The 10,071-nt window shown below is 46.6% G+C and overlaps 1 long non-coding RNA gene across 1 annotated transcript; it reads right to left on the bottom strand.

Annotated features, from left to right (window-relative positions):
• Nucleotides 1-8,184: 8,184 nt before the first annotated feature.
• Nucleotides 8,185-9,613, bottom strand: LOC127330797 (uncharacterized). Its single transcript, XR_007869432.1, has 2 exons — nt 8,784-9,613; nt 8,185-8,674 (listed from the first exon to the last, which is right to left on the bottom strand). It is a non-coding gene; the product is annotated as an uncharacterized lncRNA (long non-coding RNA).
• Nucleotides 9,614-10,071: the final 458 nt, after the last annotated feature.

Genomic DNA, 10,071 nt, shown 5'->3' with positions numbered 1-10,071 from the left:
ACCGTGGCTTTTCCGTATCGAAGATTTAGGTCAGGGGCCTTTAAATAGGCGAAGAGGCGGAGTCGGAGGGCTGACGAGGCGGTGACACAACAGGGGGGCGCGGCCCACCCCCTGGCCGCGCCAGCCTATCATCTGGGGCCCACATGGCCCTCCTCTGGTGGCTCTCGGGTGTTCTGAAAGCTTCATGCAATTCTAAGATGCTGGGCGTTGATTTCGTCCAATTCCGAGAATATTTCCTTACTAGGATTTCTGAAACCAAAAACAGCAGAAAACAGGAACTGACACTTCGGCATCTCGTCGATAGGTTTGTTCCGGAAAACGCATAAAAACAATATAAAGTGTGAACAAAACATGTAGGTATTGTCATAAAACAAGCATGGAACATAAGAAATTATCGATACGTTGGAGACGTATCAGTCTGTGGCGTCCAACATAGCGGGGCGGCATGGTCGTGCCCACAACGGCGTGCATGCATGTTTGGCATTGGCATCAGCATGTACGTTCGACATTGGCCTCGGCAGTATCTATGGTGTGTCAGTGATCGAATGAGGGGACGAGATTGAGGGTGCATCGACGGTGACCTAGCAGTGGCGGCGAGCATAGCCGTTCTGACCATGCCGATATCAGCATCGCCATCGTTTGGAGGCTGTGGTGCTCGAATCAAGGTGGGATTTATTTCTTGTACGCCAAAATGAATTTGAAACAAGTTTCATGTTGAAGGTTAGGTAAGGAAAGTTTGTAACTAAAAATTATACTAGCGTCATGGTGAGGTTCTTTTTGATAGAGCTATACGGTTCAGCAAACTTTTTTTGACACTTTTTATATATTCCTTGTTGTTACACGTATGCCATCATGTATGGCAAATTTGGGGTCATTTGGATATGTTCGAAAAAATCACTTTGCTTAAGCGCGTGCCGTTTCGTCTCACTGCAACCAGCTTTTTTAGCAAGGTGATTTTTTTCTACCTTCTCTAAATGACCTCAAATTTCATACAGATGATCTTCTATACAAAGATAGGTAGATTGTTTCGATTTTACATTTTTTGAACTTTTATTTCCCTTTATAATACCCATTTGATTTTCAGGTCAAAACCTCGAAAAACAGCATAATGTATGGCATCATTTTCACCCTAAATTTCAAATTTTATGAAACTTTCCCTTTTAGATATTCCTTGTTGTTATAGGTATGGCAACATGTATGCCAAACTTGGTTAGGTCTCACTGAAACCAGCTTTTGTAACAACTTAGGTTTTTTGGACCTTCTCTAAATGACCTCAAAAATCATACAAACGATCTTCTGTATAAAGATAGGTAGGTTGTTTCGTTTTTACACTTTTTAAAACTTTTATTTCCCTTTATAATACCCATTTGATTTTCAGATCAAAACCTCGAAAGTTAACATAAGTAGATGGTGAACCCTCCCAAACTTCAAATACAGAGATAGATAGATTATTTCGTTTATCATTTTTACCGTGAATAGTAATGGCTACAAGAAATCGGTGATGGTTTATTATTTTTTAAGTGAAAAGTAATGGCTACAATAAACCGGTGATATTTTATCATTTCTTGCGTGAAAATTAATGGCTACAACAAATCGGTGATAGTTTATAATTTTTTGCGTGAAAAGTAATGGCTACAACAAATCAGTGATGGTTTATCATTTTTTGCGTGAAAAGTAATGCCTAAAAGAGTTTATAATTTTTAGCGCGTGAAAAATAATATAGAAAACTGCCCTTTAGCATACTTAGAGGGTGGAAGCTAACCGCCGACAGAGAGAGAGAGGGTGGTGGCCCCGATCATAGAGAGAGATAGAGGTTATCCTGCCCGTTAGATCATACGATCAACGGTCGGCAGGCACGATATGCGTGACATGGGCTAGATCAATCAGGACAATGTTGCACGTCTGTGAGAATTTGTGAAGGGAGAGGGCAACACTGAGTAGTATCAAGAAACCAAGGACACCTGAGTAGTAAAAAGACTAAGGGATTCAAATATGAGATTTAAAAAATGAAAATGCATGTTTTGTACAATGAAACCCATCTTGGCCTACCTCAAACTATTTGCAATACAAATATACATGAGTGTGAGAATTGTGGCTTCATTTAGACAAAGTATGTTTTGGGGAAAACTATTTTGGGAAGGGCTTATTGTGGAAAACCATGCACCTTCATAGCTACTAGGTGATTTGAGAATTGGCAATTTGTGGTAAAACTTGATTTATCTATGATTGTTATGGTTCCCAACGTGGTAGGTCACGTAAGAAGACTCCATGAGTAAGTGCCACTATTTTTCAGAATTTTTTGCACATGAAATGACTCATTTAATTAGTTAATCCCATTTGTTGACTCTCTGTTGACCATCCACTTGAGGGTAAAACTGAGTATATTGCACTAGCCAGTATTAGCACTCAAGGGGAAAAATGAGCACACAAAAAATGCTAGTATAAGACTCGAGGGTATACCTGAGTATATCTAAATTTCCAGGGTTAGACTCGAGGACGCGTGTTGCGGTGCAAAAGTGGAAGACGTGCAATTGTTGACGCGTAGACGCGGGTCGCGGTGCAGAAATCGAAGACGTGCAATCGTGGACGCGTGTCGCGTTGCAGAAGTCCAAGATGTGCAGACGTGCAACAGTGGACGCGTAGGACGCGGGTCGCATTGACCACCCCTCGCCTTTATAGACGTCTCCTCCCACTATCTTTGTCACTCTCACTCGCTCACGCAACACCGCCTCTCACGCCCATCATCTTTTCCAAAGCAAAAAACCCTCTCCCTCTCCCTCTCCTCTGCCGGCGAGATAGACAAAGACAATGCGAATCCCATCGTCCACGACGTCGTCGGCTCCAAGCGCGACGCCTCCCTCTTCGACACCGTCCCCTCAACGGCCATCGCCGCCGCCGCCGGTGCATCGGAGGCTGCCGCCGGTGGCAGTCAGATCCCGCCGGGATTCGACCCCTATGAGGAGGTACCGTACAACCGGCCCTGAACCCCTACGACACCTGCATGGACGACCCATGGAACGAGGAAACTACGGTTTGCTCCCTTTTTTGTTCCCCATTCCTTTTTGAACCCTATTTTTGCTAGTGTAGATGGATCTGTAGATGGATGAGTATTAGGTTAATATTTGCGTCGATTTTATTCCATTTTGTTTTGATCCCTTCTTGATTTCGTTTAAGATTTGGGGTTCGGCCGTTCGGTTAATTTATGCAAGTAATAATGGGATCTCAATCAGTTAATTTATACAAGTAATTATGGGATCTCAATCAGTTATTTTATGCACGAATCAAAAGATATCAACCGTTTAATTTTGCAAATAATATAGAATGTGTTGAAGTTCAGATCTTGAATCTGTTTCTTTGCCTATGATGAATCGTTGGGCACAAATTTTTACTAGGAGGGTTCAGCCAACCATTGAAGTGTACAAATCTGTTGTGCATGAGCTTTGGTTCGCTTACACCATCCCTGTACATATATAATCGTGTCCACTCTAACTGAGGCTGCCTCTGTTTTTCCTAACTTCGTTATCATGCACGTTAGTCATCGTTGCAACTCATTCAGTCATAGTTTCCGTTTGATATGGATCAGGTGTCTGGCAGCGACGTCGGCAGTGACGATGAAGACCAGCACATCAAGACTCGGCAGGTGCTGCGGAGGCTGCAGGTCGGCCAATACATCTCCTACTTCGCCAAGGGTGTCTGCAGGTGCCCTTTCTGCCCTAGGAGACTCGGCAGCACCGACTTCAACTGCCTCCTCACGCATGCGGAGGACATCGGCAAGATCTTCACTAAGGTCGGCACGACGGTGAACGTCTACTCCTTCCACGCCAAGCACAAGGCGCTCGACATGCACCTCCGCAACTTCCAGCGGGTCGAGATCGCCGCCGGGCGCATGCCTCCGCTCAAGCCCAAGGTGCCCAAGGGGAGCAACAAGTGGAGGCAGAGCCAGATGGGGTAGGCGGAGTCCTGGACGTGTGCTGCTGCTGCCTCCTCTATTTTGTTATTAGCTAGGGATCCCTTGTTGTTATGTTGTTAGTATGATGGTGCTGTGAAGAACCTCAAACCTGTTACTATGTTGGCTGCTGTATGCAGCTTATTATCTAGGGAGGGATCCCTATTATCTACCCCTATTCTACTATATGACTGTGTGAATTTATCGTACATTACATTGAAGATTTTCTTCTAGATTTAACTACATACATATGGACCAGAGAGAGTGCTAGATATGCTGCCCTATTGGGCAAACAACAAGGGCCAAAAGGCACAAATAATTGAAGAAAGACAGAAATGCAAGCTTCTCTAGATTTGATACTAATTAGGTAAAAAAAGACAGAGAGAAAGAAGGGGAAAAGGTACTCTTAAAAATGCCAATTTGGACCGAGAGAGACAGAACCCAGCTTCTGCTCACGTGCAACCAAACACTGTCTCGTCCTGGCCCACGCGGTCCCTTTCTACCAGCCCCACGCGATGCGGCCCCACATGTCAGCACGGAACGGTCAACTAAACGGGAATCCTGCCGTCTGAGCTCCTTCTGCGGGTTTCAAACAAGGGCTTGGGGAAAACTGAGGAAAAACGAAGGAGATGGGGAAAACTGAGTACAACTAAGGACTTGAGGGCACGAGAATAGAAATCCCTTTTAGGTATCCTAGCTAGATGGACTTTCATACATTCTCTCTAACAACATCACTTCGCATGTTCCTTGTGTGGAGGATCCCATCATTTGGAAAGTTTATTTTTGAAAGGAAAGCGGTGGGAGAGGCCCCCACATCGAGTATTTTTGTAAGCATATAGTAAAAACCCAAATTTGGGTCTATGCGGATTTGAACTAGAGTGGCTAGATTGGACATCTACTTCCATAGCCAAGCCAGGTAGGCTCACTTTTTCATCATTTGGAAAGTTACAACAAATGGGAGCTAAGTGTCTGACTCTCCTTATAAGGCTTAGTTCCTAGGACCCCCTTGTTCTTTAGAGATAATCATATGAAAGACATATGCAACGCCCCATTTCTTCACATGGCTAATATGATTTGTACTTCAGATAGTCTAGTTAAGAGGAGATGACCACATCAATCCACATGCCAACTTTGCAAGTGTGCTCCGCCAAGACACAACCATTTTGAATGTCATTACTCTAGAATAATCCGAGTTGCCATGACTTCCTAGCTTTCATGCCCCCGCTTCAATATGCCAAACTTTAAGGTGTAGAATTGCAAAAAGATCCACAAATATATTAATTATCACCAATAGTTGTTGTATTAAAAACGTCAAAAGTAATAAAAATCACAACTAGGTACTTGGACCTAGGAGCGAAGCAAGCCTATAATCCAAATGGGGGCAAAGTGAGTGGGGGCCTTGTTTTTCGTTTGTTTGGGGACCCAACTAGTAAAATTTTAGGCTACAAAGCACAATATATAGGAATTGAGTGGGGGCATAGGCCCCAACTCTGCCCAATGTGGGTCCACCCCTTCTTGGACCACCTAGTGATGGCTACGAGCATTTGAGAGAGCCAAATGCGTGCCACTGTCCTCGCCCCTCCATCGTCTAAGTCTGACAAAGCTTGTCATAATAGAGCTATTTGTAGTGGGCAGACGAAAAGTCGCCTTGCTAAGCCCCCACTCCAATGATGATAACTTTAGATCGGAACAACCAGACGTGCAACCACATACAAACACCGACCGAATATTAGGAGATCCATCGAGAAGATAACTCCAAACGCCCTCTGCTGGAGCATAGGCACACTACCGAGACAGAATATGGTAGGGATCGAGGATCTTATTCTGACTTCAAGATGTCGTGTGCCACCTCACAACCGTGAACAAGACACCGAAACAATCTTTAAAAAGAGAGTGGGAACCCTCCCACATGTGAGTGGTGGCGGTCGACCGCACTTCCACAAGGCCACAAGGGCCACCGGAGGCGGGACGAACCTGCAGAGTCACCGACTAGGTGGAGAAAAACACTAGATGTGATATGGGTCGCCTTCTTTCACCCTTTGAGGAAGATAACAACTCGATTTGGCTCTCCAAATTGCCAAACTTAAATAAACTAGAAAATGTGTAACGAAAGAAATTCATCAAGTACAATATAAAGAAAATGAAACACCTCTTATTCGTGCGTGAAGAGGCCATTCCTCTTCCTCCAAGTGTATAATCTATTTTCTATTTTCACTCTCCTCCAAGTTAACATGAAGAGCCTGTTTTTTATGCCATCTATGTATGAAAAGCTGATGCGTCGCCATTACAAATTTTTATGCCAACTAGATTCGTAAATTTGTGAATGCATGCAGTTGCATTTTTTTTTCGATAAAGGGAATATATTAATATAAAAAAGATACCAATTACACCCAGCCTCTGCAACAACGCACCACCCTAATGGCACTACGGATGCACACATCCAAAAAAAGGAAAATAAAACTAAGAAACAAAAGTCCCGCTACAGTATCTCGGGCCTAACAACAACAATACATCCACCGCCAAGACAACACCTGAAATACAGACTCTCCAAAAACGACGCCTCCAAGAAGGGAACAGTGTTATAACACCGTCATCGCCCGATCAAACGATCTTAGGTTTTCACCCTGAAGATAGTCCCCACTCTCAAAACAATGCCTCCAACAAGGTCATTGTCAGGCACAACCAGTTAAGGCCAGACCTTGGGTTTTCACCCTAAAAGGTAGGACTCTGAACTTCACCTGTGTTGTCGCTCCCACTATCATACCGCTGTTGTGAAGCCCGGAACACCAAGCAAGTCCCTCAACAGTGCGGAGACTTGAACCTCCCTTAGCTAGTCCTCCCCTCCGGTCTTCATGAACTTCTCTTCTTCCGACTTTCATCATGGATCCATAGTCACTTGATGTCAACACAGAAAATGAGCTTCGCGCCGCTCCCTCCAGAACCAATCGGTCGGAATAAAACCATGGGTGCGCACGACCGAATACCACTGATCCAGCAAACTCCAGGAACAAAGCACTGTTACATTCGCCGGCGGAGCCTTCCGGAACTCAACACTCCGGCTAGATCACGAGTCCAGGCCTCAAGTAGGTCTGCCTCTTCACGCAAGAGAGACCCTAGGACCACCTCCTTTATTCAGGTCGGACCCCCACGTCGGCGACCATCCCGGGATAGCCACTCCAACCCTCCACCGGCGACTCCGTCGCCGGCTTCCAAGCATCTCCATCTCGCCGCCGGAACGCGGTGATAGATCGATAGATCCACCACCACCAACCGTAGGCCGACCCTCTCCGACGAAGAAGAGGGCCACCTCCACCGTCGTACCCAAGGCTGTTGCCCCGGGCGACCTCGTGTCGCGGGTGAAGCCCGAGATCGCCTCCACTTACCGGCGAGAGGCGGGGGGAAATTGGCGCAGGCCATGGGCCTGGCCGCCGCCCACCACCAGTCCCTGCCGGAGTGCTGCAGAGAGCCGACGGGAGGAGGGAGCGCAGCGCAGGCCGTCGCCGCCCATCCCAACTGCGCTGGCCGATCCACCATGGGAGAGCCGACGGGAGAAGGCGGCGCAGCGCAGCGCAGGCCGCCGCCACCCATCCCATCTGCGCGTCCGCCATGCTCGAGGAGGGGAGATCCGGCCACCGTCCACCATGCGTCGACGAGGAAGGGCCCCCGCCGCCGCCACGCCCCTTGGGTCTTTGCCCCGGAGGCGCTACCGGCGGCGGCGGTTAGGGCTGGGAGGCTGGGAGGCTGGGCGTCTTCGTCTGTTCTGTCGAGCGCATGCAGTTGCATATCTATGTGAAATCTAAAGGATGAAGATTCAGGAGATCACAGATTTATCCGGTCACACCTTGGAAACTTTTGCAACCAACGACATATAGTCCACATGATCATATATATATTTGCACGTGCATCATGTCACGCAGGGCAAGTCAGTCGTCAACACGAAGAAAGTACGGAGCAGTATATATTTTTTCAGCATTTTGTTTCTCCATTCCCATCAAGGTAATGGTAAAGCCGGATCGCCGTGCAGATTGGACCGGACGAAAGAAAGGTGATGCTTACTAATTATGATTAGTAGGACTCTAATCTAATGCCCAACAGGCAAAAGGATAAAGATGAGGCTCAGGACTATGATGTCCGAGCTAGTAGTCCTAAATCCTAGGCTTATCAAAAGAACACCGTTCTGATGGTGCATTTTTGGCTGCATGCATGGACAAAATGATCCTCACACACTTCTTGCTCTCTGCCATGTCCACAACAACAATTCAATAGACTAGAAAATTCAGAAGGGGGCTACAGATACATATCATCTCAACATTTTCTCCGATAAATCGCGACTAGCACCTAATAGAAAAGGACGTAGTCTGTACCACATTTCATCACGCATCACAATCGGGAAGAAAGAGGAAAATTATGTGGAGGCCACATGTCTTGATCGACCACGGATCGTCACAAGCACACAGATCACATTGGGACTCCAAAGCCGAACAAAGATACGTATTAGGCGGACGATCGTTGTCCTTACCACGGCGTGCTTGGGCTAATTTACATCTTCTGGCAGTATGTTTCACGGTTGTCCAATCTCCTTTTTCGGGGCATCTGGATCAGAGAAGGATTGACTGACTGAGGCTGAAGCTGAAGCTGACAATGCCGGGATAGAAATTAAACTGATTTCCTGCCTGACTAGCGACCGGTGACTGACCGGCGACGATGACCGATGACTCCTGCATAAACCTCCAGAAAAACACACGGCAAAATCAAAATGTTTTACCATTAGGACATGTATGTGTGGAGGGTGGCACAGCTCATCGGTCTAATCTGACGACCACCGAGTTCAGTTTACCTGCAGTACCAGTCATGGTCTGACTCGCATCCACCGCTGAAATTAACTCTCCAAGAACTCGTGAGCACATCAATGGAAAATGAGAAATCAGATCCTCCACCCAGGACCCGACATGTCACCGTTGTTTACTTCTCCATAGAAAACGAAGTACGGCTTGAACTTGAATTTATATAGCCGCTAGTTGCTGCGTTGAATAAACACCGCCGCACCTCACAAGCAAGTTCACGGGATTGGGAGATCCGATGACAGGTATACGTACGGATGATGCTGAGATTGCCGCGGTGTGCATCCGAGAATTCTTGCGGCCGCCGGGTCAACTGTGGCGAGGGGGCGGCGTCATGTTAGTCTCCCCTGGCCGTCGATCCATAGCCACGGCCACCCGACAGATGCAGATGTCACACGCTGGCCACTTGGACCTCGTGGCATGGATGGTCCACATGCAAGTGGAGCTCCAAGATTATCTCGTCTCTTGTCCCTTAAATCTTGCAAAATGATTTTAATGCCTAGACACCGCTCGTTCCAAGGTGCAGAAACGAGGCCCATGGAAAACAACTATGTTCTCTATCATTACTAGCAAGTTGAAAGGAAGAAGAAAAGGTTCTAAACTGAAGGGACTATATGGTTCGTTACAGATACCTAGATGGTAGCAGCATGGCATGTAGGAGTATGTGTAGTTTAGCTGCTTGATCCAAGGAGCGAGGTGATGGATGGGGTTCCTGTCTCCAGCGGTTAAGGAAATAAAGTTGGCCGGCCGGTAGGCATGGCTCGTAGGACGGCGGACCGTTTCCCGGCGAGGACGTACTGATTGATTGATCGAGCCGGCATGTTAGAGTAACATGGTCCCTCGAGCGTCGATTAGGTGGTCACCATGCTCTCGATGCACGCCATTGACAGCCATCCCAGGCTCACGGCGAATGCTGCTCCAGTCTCTAGTTTTGTACTACTACCTAGTGGCGTTGGCAGATCATCTTCCTGAATTTTCATATCTAAACATAGTTTCATATCCAGTCTCTAGCTATTTTTTACTACTGGCGTCGGCCGATTATTTTCCTGGGGTTTTCTTATGTAAACATTGTCACATTTCAATATAATAATAACTAAATGGCCACTTCATTCGGAGGTAAAAGTGATGGTTAGCTACATGGACAGGGAGAGTATAGTATTTGCATTATGGTGAACTGGGGAAGAAGAAGCCTTCAAACCGATTAGCCTACTTGCAGCATGGCCTCTCTGCCCTCTCTACATAACAATACTAGTATTACTAGTTTCCGAAAGGACTTGCCTTTTG

Source organism: Lolium perenne, chromosome 2 (assembly GCF_019359855.2).
Source record: "Lolium perenne isolate Kyuss_39 chromosome 2, Kyuss_2.0, whole genome shotgun sequence".
Taxonomy (NCBI): Eukaryota; Viridiplantae; Streptophyta; class Magnoliopsida; order Poales; family Poaceae; genus Lolium; species Lolium perenne.
This window is presented reverse-complemented; position numbering and strand designations above follow the sequence as displayed.